General features: G+C 43.3%; 1 protein-coding gene across 4 annotated transcripts in view; it reads left to right on the forward strand.

Moving 5' to 3' along the window:
• Positions 1-2,141: 2,141 nt before the first annotated feature.
• MAPKAP1 (MAPK associated protein 1) overlaps positions 2,142-17,828 on the forward strand; it is a 236,410-nt gene continuing 220,723 nt past the window's right edge. For all 4 annotated transcript variants that reach the window (XM_068964854.1, XM_068964864.1, XM_068964872.1 and 1 more), the window contains exon 1: positions 2,142-2,342. The gene's annotated coding sequence lies outside the window, so the exon portion shown is untranslated. The remainder of the gene's footprint in view (positions 2,343-17,828) is intronic.

Consider the following 17,828-nt stretch of genomic DNA (forward strand, 5'->3'; position numbering starts at 1 on the left):
CAGTAGATCCTTGTTAGCAGTGTGTACTTGTCCATCCCAAACTCCCTATCTATTCCTTCCCACCCCATCCTTCCCTCCAGTCTATAGATTCCTTCCTAAGTCTATGAGTCTGTTTCTGTTTTGTAAGTGAACTCATTTGCATCATTTTTTTTAAAGATTCCACATATAAGGGATGTCATCTGATATTTCTCCTTCTCTGTCTGACTTACTTCACTCAGTATAACAATCTCTTGGTCCATTCATGTTACTGCAAATGGCATTTCATTCTTTTTAATGACTGAGTAATATTCCATTGTATATCTGTACCACATCTTCTTTATCCATTCCTCCGTTGATGGACATTTAAGTTGCTTCCATGTCTTGGCTACTGTAAATAGTGCTGCAATGAACGCAGGAGTACATGTATCCTTTCAGATCATGTTTTTCTCCAGATATATGCTCAGGAGTGGGATTGCAGGATCATATGGCAGCTCTAGTTTTAGTTTTTTAAGAAACCTCCATACTGTCCTCTATAGTTCTGTGCCTTTTGTTTTCAGCATTCTTAAAAGCTACGATCTTAAACTCCTTGACCCCATCACACCTGTCTGGCCAAAGGTCTTCCTGGGATTAACCCAACTGCTCACTTTTTGGGAGAAGGCACTGGCAACCTACTCCAGTACTCTCGCCTGGAAAATCCCATGGACATGAGGAGCCTGGTAGGCTGGAGTCCATGGGGTCGCTGAGAGTTGGACAGGACTGAGTGACTTCACTTTCACTTTTCACTTTCATGCATTGGAGAAGGAAATGGCAACCCACTCCAGTATTCTTGCCTGGAGAATCCCAGGGACGGGGGAGGCTGGTGGACTGCCGTCTTATGGAGTCGCACAGAGTCGGACACGACTGAAGTGACTTAGCAGCAGCAGCAGCAGGTGGGAGTGGTAAAGGATCTGCCTGCCAATGCAGGAGAGGCATGTTGGATCTCTGGGTTGGGAAGATCCCTTGGAGGAGGAAATAGCAACCCAATACAGTACCCTTGCCTGGAAAATCCCATGGACAGACTGAGCTACTTCCCTTTTACTTTTCACTTTCATGCATTGGAGAAGGAAATGGCAACCCATTCCAGTGTTCTTGCTTGGAGAATCCCAGGGACGGGGGAGCCTGGTGGGCTGCCATCCATGGAATCACACAGAGTCGGACACGACTGGAGTGACTTAGCAGCAGCAGCACAGTACCCTTGCCTGGAAAATCCCATGGACACAGGAGCCTAGAGGGTCGCAGTCCTTGGGATCACAGAGTCTGACATTACTGAGCGTGCATGCATGCCCGCTAAGGTCCCCCCGAGGTGAAATTCAGACTTGTTTTTTTCTTTCTTTTGCTAAGGTGCATTTTTAAGAGAGACTTTCCAGATCATCTCTCAGATAGGAGAGGTATCATATCATTGCGCTGCTTTCCCCTTAGTAGTAGCGTCCCCACTGATTCCCTGAAGACAGAAAGACGGGGAATAATGAGTTCCTGTTTGGGGCGGGTCCACACATCTCATGGAACTCCCTGAATTCCTGGGATGATAATTACCTTCATTTTACAGAAAATAAGAATAATGACTAACATTTACTAAGTTTATTAAGTGTTGGGCACTGTGCCGAGTGTTTTTAGAGCATCATCCCACTCGATTCTCACAGCAGTACTCTAAATTTGGAACTACTCGATGGATGGGTCAGAGCAGGGAGTGTTTTGTCCTAGGACACACAGCAAGTTAGAGCGGGCATTTGAACCAGCTCTTCCTGATTCAAGAGACTAAGCTCCTCATCGCTCATTTCTGAAAGAACTGAGGGCTTTTCTCCGTGGACGTGAGGAGAGAGGAGAAGGTTCGACGGAGAAGGCTGACGTGGATTTCTAAACAACGCAAACCTGGAAGTCTCCGTGTTTTGCCAGTATCCCAGCTACTCTCTGACCCAGGCCTTGCCTGGGGGCGGGGAAGTGGTGCGCGCGCGCACGGCGTCCCGTTCGGCCCCGCCTCCCGGGAGGGCTTCCCAGCCCGCTCTCGGCTCTGGGGCTTGCGCACTACGTCCCCAGCCAACGGCTGCTTCCCGGTCGGGGACTTCCGGTGCGCGGGATGCGGTTCCGGGTCGTGGCGCGGCTCGGGGCAACGGGGCTGCTGCTCGGCCGGCCAGCGGCAGCGAGCGGCCGGGGTATGAGGGCGAGTCCGGAAAGCGGCTGCTGAGCCGGCCGGGAGGACCGCCAGTCCCTGAAGATTCCGAGAGTGCGGAGCTGGGGCAGGGACCGGGGGGCGCGGGGGAGCCGGGCCCTCCCCCCAGGAACGTGTCCCAGGGCCATCCCGGCCCGTAGTGTGGCAGCAGCTTCAGGTAAAGGTTGCCCCAGCCGCTAGCTCCATCGCTCACACCCCCGCCAGCCCACCGAAGGAGCCTGGCTTCCCTCCTCACTCCTCCGCACTCGCCGCCGCCCGGCGGACAGCCTTTCTGGCCCTTGATCCAGTATCCAGTGAGCATCCGTTTCCTGGCCCTTTCCAGAACTGAAGGCTGTTATGAATCTGACAGCTTGGGCGTGTGATTTGGGGGAGGAGAAGCTAGTGGACTCGGTAGTATCGGGGTTTGGGGAGGGTACTGTTGACTGACAGTTTCTGGTTCTACTCGGTGTCTTAATCTTCATAACATGAAAATCAGGTTTTTAAAATCATTGCTTGTGCATTCCCTGTCTAACGCCCCTTATCTCCATTGCCCCAAAGGAGTAAAACAGCCTTTTAGAACTGTTTTTTTTTTTTATAGGCAGAGTGCTGCTGGAACTTTGATTCAACCTTTTGTTTATGGGAGTGGCATAGAGTCTTCTAGATCTGTTTAAGACTGGAAAAGAAAATATCACTGTAGTTTAAACAGAAGCATTACTTTAACCGGAGACCCAAAAGTTGACTCAGAGATTGGCACAGTTTTCATTCTGAATGAAGTGATTTTTGAAGCCTACCACAATACTTGGCACTGTGCAAAAGCATCGTGTTGTTGTAAACCAAAAGCAGCAAAGTTCAAAACTTCCCCAGGTGTGAACAGTCAAATGGAGACAGGTGTTTACACACATCAGTTAAAGTCAAGTCAACATTCTTACTCTGTTTTGACAAGCAGAAGGGGTGGATTCCTAATGCAGAGCAGCAGGGAAAGGAGACGCCATGTTCTATTCTTCATATTCTGTGAGTTCACACAAGATGATCAGTAAATGCTGGAAGGGTTGTTGAAGGAGCGATACTTGTTTTCATCTTGTTCAGTTTACACACTTGTAGGCTTGTTGGGGCCTGTGAGACTTGCTGGTGGCTCCTTTCCCTTTCAGACTTATGCTCATACTTACTTTCATCTACCGTGATGCTGGAGGGTATTCAGATTCCTGATCTGGTTTCTGATCTGGCTCCGGCTAACTTTCCAGCTAAGCTTCAAAGGGCCTCTTACCCTGATTCTTCACTCTGATAAGTAGGACCTGGAGTGGACTTTGTCCTTTCCTTTGTTGCTAGCACTTTCTTTATGCCTAGATTTCTCCTTTCCTGTTTCCATCTATTGGTGTTACCCAGCACCGCACCCACCTGAAATTGGCCTGCCTCAAGCAGTTCAGCACAACCTCAGCTAGAAATGGTTTCTTTTCTAGAATCCTTTAAATGCTCATTATTCTATGGGCTTGGCCACAAAGTTTGTTTGGGTTTTCGTACCATCGTCCAGAAAAACCTGAATGAACTTTTTGGCCAACCCAGTTGATTCCCTTAGCAAACATTTATTGAGTATGGATACATTCGAGGTCATCTGATGTGAACAGCTGACTCATTGCAAAAGTCCCTGATGCTGGGAAAGATTGAGGGCAGAAGGAGAAGAGGATGTCAGAGGATGAGATGGCTTGAATGGCATCACTGATGCAGTGGACATGAACTTGGGCAAACTGTGGGTGATCGTCAGGGACAGAGAGGCCTGGCATGCTGCAGTTCATAGGGTCGCAAAGAGTCAGACACGACTGGGTGACTGAAAAACAACAACATATACCAAGTACCATGCTAGACCGTATAGGGATAAACAAGATTCAGTTCTTGCCTGCTCAGTTTAGTGAAAAAGATAGGAAATAATTCTGACAGAGTGGTATGTACACTGGGTTGGAGTTCTTGCGATGATTCAGTGGTGGTACAGGAGGGGAAGAGGTCATCCACTTTTGAGGCATGTACAATGACCTGATAAGGCTTCACAGTATGGGGTGAACTGAGCTGTATTACTTATATTGGAGAAATTATGTTAGGTTTCTCTTGTTTAATTATTTTAACTTCAATTCACTGATTAGGAGGGCTCAGGATAAATTACACACCTGGTATGAGACGGAACCAGGATGCAGACCCACGTGTGTCTTATGCCTGTATCTGTGCCTTTTATGTGTTTTTTCTTTTCTCACACCGTAGCTCTCTGTATGCAAATACATATTGAAGCAACTATTCAGAGAAGAAAATATGTGTCAAAATGAATGGTGTGGATAGTTCTTTAAATGTAGAGAAGACCGTAACCTTCCAAGGCAAGATGGTAGTATGTGGGTCAGCCTAGCTTTGGATATGAGTGGACCAGACATTCTGTAGAGAATAGCCATGAACTCTGACTTCAATTCTTGGTCCCTCCTCTTAATAGCTATGTGACCTTTGGCAAGTTTCTTAATTCTTAGCATTATTTCTTTCAAGTATAGTTTGGGATAGAGACTGATACAGACTTCACGGAGTAATGTGAGCTGATGTGGATAAAGTGCCTGGTATGTGGCAAGGTTCCCTAAGATGGTGGCTTGTTAAGATGTAAAGGTGCAGTGCCTGAGGCATGGTTTTAGAGTAGTGAGTAGACCAGCCTGAATAAAGCAAGCCTTTGCTTCTTTGAGTGGGGATGTGTGTGTGTTAGTCCCTCAGTTGTGTATGCCTCTCTGTGACCCCATGGACTGTAGTGTACCAGGCTTCTCTGTCCATGGAATTCTCCAGGCAAGAATACTGAAGTGGGTTGCCATTCCCTTCTCCAGGGCATCTTCCCAACCCAGGGATCGAACCTGGGTCTCCTGCATTAGCCGTTGGATTCTTTACTGTCTGAGCCACCAGGGAATACTGGGCAGTAAAGTTGGAGGGCCAGTATAGGGTCAGAGTCAGAGCTTGTATGTCAAGCAAGAGAGGTCAGTTCCAGTTTCTGCTCATAACCTTTCTTGTTAATAAATACCTTGAATATCTATGATTCATTCAGCAGTGCCAGGGAAAATGTTAGACCCAGAGACGCAAAAAGTAATATAACCAGGTCCCCACCCTGAGGGTGTTTCCTTTCCCATGAGGGAGATGTGTGTGTGTGTGTGCAGGTGAATTGTAGTAAAGCATTGTAGATACTAAGATAGCAGTCCCCACTGTGTGTGTGTGTGTGTGTGTGCAGGTGAATTGTAGAAAAGCATTGTAGATACTAAGATAGCAGTCCCCACAAGGTACTGTGGAGCACAGAGGAGGAAACACTGGCAATGGTAGCTCGGGAGCACTTACTGTGTACCAGCATTATGTTAAATGCATTAACTCATTTATTCCTCTACAGGATGGTATTATAAGTATTTTGATGTTACAGATGAGGAAACTAGAGCACAGAGAGGTTAAATGAATTCCTTTAGTTTATGGAGTTGGTGGAGCTGAGAGTAGAGGGGATTATCTGCTAGACTTTGGTAACTCTCCTTTTTAGAACTATGCCACATTCTTTCTTCTTTATGACATGGATGGCTTCAAAGAAGAGTCAGCCCTTGAGCCCTAGCTTCAGTGTGCTCGTCACTGCGCTGGGCAGAAGGAATAATGGGGAATGAACGTGATTTCTACAACTCAAGGAGCTCATTACCTTGTCTGTCATGTTTGGTATACATATTTAAGTGGGGTGTCTGTTTTGCTTGTTGACTCATAACTGAAGACTTTAGAAATTGTTGCAGTTCAGTGGATTGTACGTGCTTCATCTGAGAGAATTTGCTGTAAATCTGTTATTCTGATTGTTGTTGTTCAGTCACTCAGTCGTGTCCGACTCTTTGCGACGCCATGAATGGCAGCACACCAGGCTTTCCTGTCCTTTACTATCTTCTGGAGTTTGCTCAGACTCATGTCCATTGAGTTAATGATGCCATCCAACCATCTCATCCTCTGTCACCCGCTTCTCCTCCTGCGCTCAATCTTTCCCAGCATCAGGGTCTTTTGCAGTGAGTCAGCTCTTTGCATCAGGTGGCCAAAGTATTGGAACTTCTGCATCAGTCCTTCCAATAAATATCCAGAGTTGATTTCCTTTAGGATTGACTGGTTTGATCTCCTTGCAGTTCAGGGGACTCGCAAGAGTCTTCTCCAGCACCACAGTTCAAAAGCATCAATTCTTTGGCACTCAGCCTTCTTTATGGTCCCCTCTCACATCTACACTTGACTACTGGAAAAATCATAGCTTTGACTATATGAACCCTTGTCGGCAAAATGACGTCTCTACTTTTTAATACGCTATCTAGGTTTGTCATAGCTTTCCTTCTAAGGAGCAAGCGCCGTTTAATTTCTTGGTTGCAGTCACTATTCGCAGTCATTTTAGAGCCCAAGAAAATAAAAGTCGTTCACTGTTCCCATTTTTTCCCCATCTATTTGCCATGAAGTGATGGGACCAGATCCCATGATCTTAGTTTTTTGAATGTTGAGTTTTAACTTGACCTTGTGTTTTCTGTGAGTTTGAAGTTTTTCAGAAGTTTTGACCCCAAAGATAGCACATTTTAGCTTGTGTTAAATTTAAAATAACTGAATGCTTATAGTCATTGTTAGATGTTTTTGTGCACCTTATTTTCTTCAATCTTCATGATTCTGTGGATTTGTTAATTTAGTTCCTTTTTTTTTCCAAATTTTTATTTATTATTTATTTCTGGCTGAGCTGGGTGTTTGTTGCTGCATGGACTTTCTTCAGTTGCCATGAAGGGGTCTACTCTCTACTTGTGATGCTCAGACTTCTCACTGTGGTGGCTTCTCTTGCTGCAGAACATGGGCTCCAGAGCACGTGCACTGAGTAGTTGGGGCACACGGGCCTGGTAGCCCTGCGGTATGTGGAATCACCCCGAGATTCCGGGGATCAAACCTGTGTGTGCTGCATTGGCAGGCAGATTCTCAACTACTGGTCCACCAGGGAAGTCCCAGTTCTCTTTTGAACGCTGCCTCAGGAGTCTCCAAATCAGATGCCCGTGATGCGACATAAAGAGTAGGACAGACCTTGTCACCTGGAGGGCACGCCACCAGTCAGTCTGGAAGCAACAGTCACTACTCAGCTCCAGTCGCTTGTCACTGTGTGACGAAGTGAGCCCAGTGTCCCTAGATCTTCCAGTTGTTTTCAAGAGGGATGGTGGAAGTCTGGATTTTAATGTATTTAGTTTAAAAAAATCGCCATTAAAAAAATACCATGTAGATCAGAACACATTTGTGGGCTGTGTACAGTCTTAGGCTGCCCGATTGTGAGTCCTGACCTACCTGCTCACTGACGTTGTGGTATCCACTGTTCAAAGCAGGAGGTCCAACACAGTTGTGATCGTTGATCAGAAATCTGCTGGTAAATTGCTGGAGTGAGGGGGTGTTGTGTTGGAGTCATACTGATATCTGGGAAAGTGGCAGGGTGAATGATTTAATTGTATAATCAAGCTAAATCAGGGATGGGTTTTGGCGGAGATGATGATCTTGTAGTACTTTTGTGCCCTTAGCTCTTTAAATGCTACCAGGTCTCCCGTCTCGTTTGGTCCTCTCTGTAGTACATGAAGTGAACAAGGCAGGGTGGTTATCGTAACCTCTGGAGATGGAGAAGTTGGTGCCCAGTGATTTGCAGTTTAGTAGGCAGTGCGCTTGAATGAGAGGGACTTGAATTCTGAACGCTGGTATGCCAGTTACAGCCTTTTGATTATGGTCAAGTCAAAAATCCTTGTATCTTTTTTCTCATCTGGATAATAATGAGGGAGCTCAGTTGAAGTCTTGGTGAGGTCTTTTCAGGATGCAGAGCTTTCTGATACTAATCGACATGCTTAAAGCTGCACAACTGATTACTGGCAGACCCAGGGGAGAACAGTCCAAATCTAAAATGCTGCTTCTCTCTTGATGGCAGGTAGGGAGCCACTGTTGAGCTTCTCCCTCTGCTCTTTGTTCATTACTTCTGGGAAGGGACCTTGACGGGCCAGGTGCTCCCCACATGCAGAGAGGGCTTTGTTGACTCTATATACACGAAATTGGAAGGAGGCAGAGAGACACTCAGCCTAGTGAGAGAAATATGGTCAGGGAACTCCCAGCTCAAGAGTTTGATTTATTTTTATTTTAATACCCAGCTTCCACAAAGTGAAAATTGAAGAAATATTTGTCTTCTAGATACTTGTTTTCATTCATATTCTATCATATAAGGAAATAACATAGAATATAAAAATGAAAAAAAATTCTGAGCAGTCATTCAAAATTTATTAACTCTATTTGGCAGCAGCCTAGGTATATTGAGGAAATAGATTTAATATAGGAAGCACAAAATTTGGACCCAAAGAAGAAAACAGTTTTAAGTAATTGAAAGTGAGAAAAATGGGAGCAGCCACTTCAACAACTAAACTTAAATTCTGGAAATAGCAAGAAGGTATTAGAATAACTAGTGGAATTAAATTATGGTAATCGCTTCTGAAAGAAATTGAATATTATGTCACACTTACCTCTAAATATATGCAGTGTTAGAGTCATATCCTATACTTGAGTATACTTTTATGAACATGCTTTTACTATTGATGCTGTCAAAATGGACCAAATGTGTAAAACTTAAAAAAAAAAATCACACTTTTAGTTCCCTGTGGACTCATTTTAAGGTACTGTATTATAAATAAGTACTGTTTCAGCAGAGAAATTGGTAGAAAATGGTTTGAAGGAATGGTTTTCTTTTTAAAACAAATAACTTTTTAATCTGTGCTTTAGTTGCTGACATACTGGAGGCTAACAAAGAGGAACCGAGATGCAGCCTTGAAACTTGAAGCAGAGTGAGCTGGGGCTTTGGAGTCACACTCACCTGGATATGAATATTGGTTCTTTCAGTTATTAGCTCTGTGACCCAGACGGTACTGCCACTCTCATGCGGTACGTGAGAGGGTGCGTATGAGGAGTAAGTACCTCTACCGTGATACTTTTGGAGGGATGTAGGTACCAGCATAGAAGAAGGCAGTGGCAGCCCACTCCAGTACTCTTGCCTGGAAAATCCCATGGACGGAGGAGCCTGCTAGGTTGCAGTCCATGGGGTCGCGAAGAGTCAGACATGACTGAGCGACTTCCCTTTCACTTTTCACTTTCACGCATTGGAGAAGGAAAAGGCACCCCACTCCAGTGATCTTGCCTAGAGAATCCCAGGGATGGTGGAGCCTGGTGGGCTGCCGTCTACAGGGTCGCACAGAGTCGGACACAACTGAAGTGACTTAGCAGCAGCAGCGCAGGTACTAGCATTCAAGGGCACAAGCCATTCAGGTTAGTACAGTGTAACAAGATGATCTTATGGAGTGATTGTAAAGGAATGAGACTTATTTTCTTGTCTGGATCATGAAATTAGTCTTGTTAATTTCTAGTTGTGCTTTGTGAATTAGCATGCCTATGAACCAAGCACTGTTGAGAAAAGGGTCTCAGTATGCTATTTTTAGGCTATTAAATGAATTGATCTGTTAAATCACAATAAACACCTCCAGTTGTTTATATTACCTTTTAGTGTGCCCATGACTGCCTTTTGAAGTTGTTAGAGCTAAGAGTATATTATGTATTCCCTGCCCCCATTTTACAAATGCTGAAACTGAAGCTTAGAGAAGTAAAGTGATTCAAGGTAGAGAGCTACCGATAATGGCAAAGCTGTGCTTTGAACCTTTGTGTTTTTTTTAACTGTAAATACCACAGTGCTTTTTTCGCTCTTCCATGCTGCTCTAGATTTGAATATTGGAACTGGCCCTTGTTTTGGGAGGAACATCAACTCATTTTAAACTTAATGCCTGTAGAAAATTGTTGTTGATTATATTGTGGGAGTGTTTGGTTACAAGTATACTCTTAAGATTTGACGTTTAAAGATTTAACAGAACTCTAATAATACTCGTTGCTGGCAGAGGTTGGTAGTGAGATGATCGCTCATATTACCAGTGGGAATAAAAATTGGTAAAACTTTTCTGGCAAATGCTTTGGCAGTATTATCACAAGCCTTTAAAGTCGTATATGCCTTTTGAGTTTGTAATCCCATTACTAAGAATCTTTGTTAAAGAAATAATCAGAAATGTAGAAAAGTACTCAAGTTTAAAAATGTTCACTGTGGAAGTATTTATAATAGCAAAAATTAGAAACAACTGTAGTATTCAAAAAAGAAGTAAGAGAAATTTTGGAAAAAGCATGATTGAAAATACTATATAAGCATTTTAGCTGTTTTAGAAGAATTTTAGTGACATATTAATATGCTCATATAATATGAAGTGAAAAAAGGATATAAAACTATGTAAAGTATGATCTCAATATCAAATATATAAAGAGAAAAAACAGGTGGTAAGATTATAGGTCTTTATGCTCTTTCAGTTTTCCAAAATATTCTCTGGTAAGCATAAATTATTTTTCAATAAAAAATCCTTTTAGTTTAACTTGTAATTGAGAAATACAGGTACTCTTGCACATCATTTTGAAAGTTTTCCCTAATCCAGGTGATCTGAAGTTATAAATGGGTTGTATTTTCAAGAAGTTAGTTTTAACCTCAGTTGTTTAATGATTAAAATATGGTTTCATCTTTTTTTTTTTGGCTGCACTGCACTGCTTCATGCAAGATCTTAGTTCCCTGACTAGGATGGAATCCTTGCCCCCTGCAGTGGAAGCACAGAATCTTAACCGCTGGACTGCCAGGGAAGTCCCTGGTCTCTGTATTTTGTCATAAAGGCTATTGACGTTCCCAGGCTAGCCTCCTCTTCTCCCCTACACTATCCCGAGAGAAGAGTCACATTTGTGTCGGGAGTCCCCGTGACCCAGTGCCCCCCTCACCTCTTCAGGGGCCAGTGGGACAGCAAGTAGCCGTGTGCCAGCTCTGTCTTTCCTAGAGGGTACATGCCTGTCTCCATAAGGCTGGTTGTTGGCATATAGAACTTTTTTTGTGAGTTGAATATTTGTATCTTGGGAAGTGTGTTTTTGGTATGGAAAATTATAAGTATGAATTTCTATTTCACATTTAAAAATTTTGTAAGAAAAAATTAAAGGTCAAAGTTTGTTTGAATTTTAATTTTTCTGATAACAGTATTCAAGATGTATGAATATTAAAATGTCATGAAGAATTGTGCCTTTTACTCTTTTCTGATTATATACTTCGTAATTGAAATTGCGATTATTTCAGCATGTACAGTTAAGCATGATGTCTAGTTGTTTTTTTTAAATATGCATGGTAATTCTCCTAAATATAATATACAAAAGCATGCAGAAAATTTAACAAAGTATTTTAGCATATTTAAATTGGGAAAATACCAGGCAAGATGTTTCTTTTTGTAAACTGCTTCTGTCCAAAGCATTCTGTATATTATCAGAATGAAAAATGACAGCACTTTGTCATCTGTTCAAATTGATATTGCACTCTTTGCAATGACAGCTGAAAAGGCCCACAGGTGCCATATAAAGAGGTGACCATGTTGTCATATTTCATTTCGGCATCCCTCTGCAAAGCCATAATTACCTAATTAGGTTGTTAATTAGGAGATTAGCATTTCGCTATATTGATAGAATGCTCTTTACCGGCATGGGGCTAGATACAGATTTGTCTACCCTAATTTATAATCTCTGCCTTTTTTGTACTTATTTATTTGCTTAAGATCCTGATGTGGGGCAATTCAGTTTACCTGAGAAACAGTTTGTTTATAAGCTAATGAAGCTTTGATTGCTGGACTAAAGTTGCTGAGTTAAAATATGAACAGAATTAAAAAGGTGGTCACATCCCCAAAATGATAATAAAAATTCCGAGTTAGTATAACTTGTATTCTCATTAGCATCGGGAACAAACACATGAGAAGAACTGAAGTTCGTAAGAAGTCCAAAATATGAAAAGTGTGAAATGTGATAGAGATTTATATATCCTAAACTAGGCAAAGGAAAGTAGTTATCTTTAATGACAAATCTCTGTCATTTATACTTGAGATATAAAACATGGTAAGTATTTTTAGTGTATTTCAGAAGCTGAAGCTTAGTTGATGTAGTAGTGTTAGTCGCTCAGTCGTGTTCGACTCTTTGCGACCCTGGGGACTGTAGCCAGCTAGGCTCCTTTGTCCATGGAATTCTCCAGGCAGGAATAATGGAGAGGGTGGCCATTTCCTTCTCCCAGTTGATGACTTCAGAACAAACATATTCAGTCTTCAGACTGCCTTAGGTAGTTACGATGCAGGTTTATTTCGTTTGCACCTTCTGATCATTAGTGTGTGCTTGGAACATTCTCTTCCCATAGTCTGTGCAGTCCTGAGTGCTTATGGAATTCGAAGTATTTCACAGTAACCTTCACTTGGTCAGCTATTTGGAGTAAGCTGTGTTTCTGTTAAGTGTGTGGACATTCTTTTTGCGCAGAGGGTAGACGAGGGCTGGTTTAAAAAATATCCACTTGTTTTTACTCCAGTGCATGATTTGACTGTAATGTTTGTAATTTGCATTACATATACCTTTATCACTGTTTCCAGTTAAGGAGATTTAAGCCCTAAAACAAAACTTAGGAGCACCATTCCCACTGAGGAGGTGGTAGTTTCCCTCCTTTTGATTGTGTTTGGTATTAGCTGTTTAAGTTGAAGAAAATGCATGTGTGCTTAAGCCCTTTTCCCCCATAGTGATTATGAAAAATTGCATTTGATTGTATCTATAATTTTCTTCAAAATTAAAAAAATTAAAAGATATTTTTATATGAAGAAAATATATGTGAAATCTTCCATTTAGTTAGTTATGCTTTTTGCTTAATTGCAGTCGTTCATTTATTCAGTCAGCATTTGCCGAATATGTGTTAGGCACTTGTCATAAGTCTGGGAATCGAGCAATGAGGACTACAGGCACAGACTCAGCACTCGGTGGGAACTGTAGTCCAGTAATGGAAGCCCAGCATAGTTTGAGAAGTACAACTTGTATTAGAGTAATGAAGGGAAGGTGAGTAGGGAGTCGTACGACTCTGGACTTTATAAGGTCAAACCTTCCTGGGATAGGCAGGTGCTGTCGAAATTGAGATCGGAAGGGTGAAGGAGAAGGTGATATTTAAGGCAGGTGAAAGGAGAGAAAACTGTTCAAAAGCTGGAAGAATGCTGACAGTTGAGTATGGCTAGAGTAGAAAGAACAGAGATGATAAATGGAAGATGGGGCAGCAGAGGCAGCAAGTTCAATTATATTAAAGAGTTTGAGAAGTTATTGGACTTCCCTGGTGGCTCAGTGGTGAAGAACTCACCTGCCAATACAGGAGATGGGGGTTCCATCCCTGGGGCAGGAAGATCCCCTGGAGGAGGAAGTGGCACCCACTCCAGTAATCTTGCCTGAGAAATCCCATGGACAGAAGGAGCCTGGCGGGCTGCAGTCCACAGGGTCGCAGAGTCTGACATGACTGAAGTGACTTAGCGTGGAAGTGTCAAGTATAGAAGAGGTCTGTGAGCCTTATTATCCAATATGACCCCACAATATACAGTACTAGCCATTAGTTATCTTTTTTGGTGAACTGGAGAGAATACTAGTATTTGAGTGTTACAGTTGGGCCTTGCATTGTGACAGTAGCTTTGAGATATGAGATAATATCTTACTGAGGTCCAGAGGTATTGTGACTTGCCCAGTTTTCTCAGCTACTGTATGGTAGAATTGGGAGCACACACAACCTTTCCAAGCCTTTGTGTCATCTGTCATGCGATGTTGTCATCCTTGTTGTGTCCCCTTCCCTTTGTTCATTTCAAAATGAAGAGAATTCCGTGCCCCCGCAAAGGACCAGTAGCTCACTAGGTTGCTGACCAAGGCATCCTGTTAACCTTGTGGCGTCCAGGCCCAGCTCTGGGGTGGATTAAAGCACCGTCTGGTGCTTCAGTAGGAGAAGCTGCTCAGTGCAGGTGTTTGTTCGCTTCAGCAAAGTTACAAGCGCTCTAGGCTTTAATCTCCCTCGATTAGAACTGCAGCTTGGCTACCTCCTCACAAGGTCACAGATGTATATGGGAGTTCTCCTCCTCTCCCCAGGGGAAAAGTCTTGGCATTTCTGACTTTGGGGGAGGAATTCGATCTCTCTTTGGTGTAATCAACTTGTATTGCAGATTGTTTTAATTTTTTATGGTTACTGTTGCCAGTACTGTTCAGTTTACTGATTTGTTGGTGTGTTTGTGATGGAATCATCTGAACTAGAAGAAACTCTGGAGAGCAGCATGGATTCTAGCCTTTCTGTGTTTCTATCCCAACCCCTTTAAAATTGAGATGTAACTCATGTATCATAAAATTTACTCTTTTAAAAGTGTACACTTTAATGGTTTATCACCCCTAAAGAAACCCCATACCCATTAGCAGTCATTCCTCATCCTTCTCTCCACCAACCACTGGCAACCATTAATTTACTTTGTGTCTCTATGGATTTGCCTATTCTGAACCTTTGGAACAGAAATGGAATCACACAATATGTGGCCTTTTGTGTCTGGCTTCTTTTATTTAGCATAGTTTCATCATTCATCCATATTGTAGCATATATCAGTACTTCGTTTATTTTCATTGCTGAATAATAGTCCATTGTATGAAAGTACCACATTTTGCCTGTCCATTCATCAGTTGATGGAGATTTGGGTTGTTTCCACTTTGGGGCTATTATGAATAATACTGCTGTGAACATTCCTGTACAAGTTTTTGTGTGAGCATATGTTTTCATTTCTGTTGGTATATTACCTTGGAGTGGATGGGGTAGGCGGCAGTCCATGGTGTCGCTAGGAGTCAGACACGACTGAGTGACTTCACTTTCACTTTTCACTTTCATGCAATGGAGAAGGAAATGGCAACCCACTCCAGTGTTCTTTCCTGGAGAACCCCAGGAATGGGGGAGCCTGGTGGGCTGCCGTCTCTGGGGTCCTACAGAGTCGGACACGACTGAAGCGACTTAGCAGTAGCAGCAGCATGGTAACTCTGTTTTAACTGAGGAACTGCCAAATTGTTTTCAAAGGTGGCTGCACCATTTTATATTCCCACCAGCAGTGTACAAGATCTGCTGTGTTTCTGCTTCTGCTTTCTTCAGGCTCTGTTACTCTGGGCTGGGCTGGAAGCAACCCCAGGCATTCCATGAGCCCTTGTGTCTTGTTAAATCGGAAAATTTCCAGTTTTATGACAACCACTTTCATTCTACAAGCATATGTGTACAAGGCCTTATATTAGGCATTAGTGACAGGAAGTCAAATAAGGACTTCTAGACCTTTCTTCTCAAGGACTACACAATCCTTACTGTAACTTCTTACTAGGAAATGCAGGGAGAAGGAAAAACCAGTGAAGGAAGTACAGTTGACCCTGACACAACGTGGGCTGAAATAGCACTGGTCCACTTACATGTGGGGTTTTTTTTCTTCAGTAAATACAGTGTGACTGGATCTGCAGTTGGTTGTATTTGTGGATGTGGAACCATGGATACGGAGGAGGGAGGGCCAACTATGGGACTTGAACATCCACAGGTTTTAGTATCTGCAGTGGTCCTATAAACAGCCCCCCAAGAATACTGAGGGGCTACTGTAACTACTTAGACGTTTGTAAGTTTCCACAGTATTGATCCTAACTTTAGAATCTATGCAAAGGTTGAGTTGATTTTCAGAGATTCTGGAGTTTCCTTTTCTTGGCTCATCCTTTAAAGACAATCATCCTTCTGTATTTGTGGGGTATCGGTTCCCAGGACCAAGGTATTCCCTCGTCCCTGGTTCCCAGGTATTCCCAAGGATACCAAAATTCACAGATGCTCACATCCCTCACATGAAATGGCATAATGAAATTGCCTTACGTATCCTGGATTCTGAGTCTGTGGATTCAACTAACCAACCAAATTAAACTTTCAGTTGATTGAATCTGCAGGTGTCGAACCAGCATATACGGAGAGAGGACTGTCTTGCTCTTGTTGGGTTTTATCCTAGGTTACTGCTCGTTTCCTCCTTGCATATTTTCCCTGGGTAAGCTCACATCTGTGGCTTCATCTCCCATCTATATGTTGAAAAAAAATGTTTGTTGCTCAGTTATGTCCGACTCTTTGCGACCCCACGGACTGGAGTCTGCCAGGCTCCTCTGTTCATGGGATTCTCCAGGCAAGTACACTGAAGTGGGTTGCCATTCCCTCCTCCCTGGGATCTTCCTGACCCAGGGATCGAACTCAGGTCTCCTGCATTGCAGGCAGGTTCTCTACTCTCTGGGCCACCAGGGAAGCGTGTCTGCCGAATTTGCTCAGATCTTTCTCCTAGGCCTCAGGTTTGTCTATCCTGTGTGTGTTACTTATATGTTGTCCCAGATTTGCTCAGACTTTTCTCCTGGGCTCTCAGGTTCGCATCCTGATGGATCTCTGGGTAATCCCTAGACATCTCAAGCTAATTGTGTCTGAAACTTAGTTTCTCATTTCCCCTCTCCCTGTTAAGCTCTTCCTACTTTTGAGTTTACAGTTTGATTTGTTGGTGCTATCATGCAAGCCATAAACTTTCCCCTTCTCCTTAACCCTGCATATCCTCTCAGTCACCAAGTTCTACCAATTTTATCTCCTAAATATATATTTTTAACTACTTCTTAAATTCATAGGCCCGTGTCTCACTGCCTTACTTTGGATTTCATCATCTCTTCCCTGAGCTGTAGTCTCAGCTTCATAACTAATCCTGTGTCTTGTCCATCAGGTTAATCTTCTGTGCGGCTGCCAGAGCAGTCTCTCTGAAATGCTGATCTCATCAGCAGCTTTGAACTCTGCGTAGCTCTCGTTGCTGACCAAGAGTTCTTCTGTTTGTTATTTTAGTGCCTTGTCTCTTTGACCTTTCTTCCAACCGTTCAACTTCTCATCTTTGAGGATTCAGTTTAGACCAGGGAATAATAGCAGTGATAATAGTAAATATTTGTATAGTGCTTCCCATGGGCCAGGTGCTGCTATACACACATTCAGTTCAGTTCAGTTCAGTCACTCAGTCGTGTCCGACTCTTTGCGACCCCACAAACTGCAGCACGCCAGGCCTCCCTGCCCATCACCAACTCCTGGAGTTCACCCAAACCCATGCCCATTGAGTCAGTGATGTCATCCAACCATCTCATCCTCTGTCGTCCCCTCCTCCTCCTGTCCTCAATGTTTCTTTTAGTCCTCACAACAATCCTATGAGATAGGCACCAAAATTGTTCCCGTTTGTAGATGAGAAAGTGAAGGCACAGACGTTGTTAATTTCCCTAGGTCCCACAGTTGCTGAGTCCACATTTGAACCCAGGCAGTCTAGTCTGATGCTGTTAGTCTCTTATATGTACCTTTTCTTAACTTCACGAGTTCCCTCCATTCCCCCGACTGCAAAGATTAGTTATCCTCTCCCTGCTTCTGCCGTGGCCTATGCATCGTTGTTCAGTGACTAAGTGGTATTGAGTCTTTGCGACCCCATGGACTGCAGCACAGACAGGCTTCCAGTACTTCACTATCTCCTGGAGTTTGCTCAAACTCATGTCCACCAAGTCGATGATGCTGTGCATGGCCTGATGTTCATCTGCAGTTCATAGGGCAGATCCGGAGCATATTTTATTTTAAACAGTCTTGATCAAGAAGCCAGCATGATAGACTATTTAATTGCCAGCTCCCTCTCACGCCTATTCTTAAGGTGACTTAATTGGAAGTCATCACTTCTGTTATCTT

This window comes from Capricornis sumatraensis, chromosome 1 (assembly GCF_032405125.1).
Source record: "Capricornis sumatraensis isolate serow.1 chromosome 1, serow.2, whole genome shotgun sequence".
Taxonomy (NCBI): domain Eukaryota; kingdom Metazoa; phylum Chordata; class Mammalia; order Artiodactyla; family Bovidae; genus Capricornis; species Capricornis sumatraensis.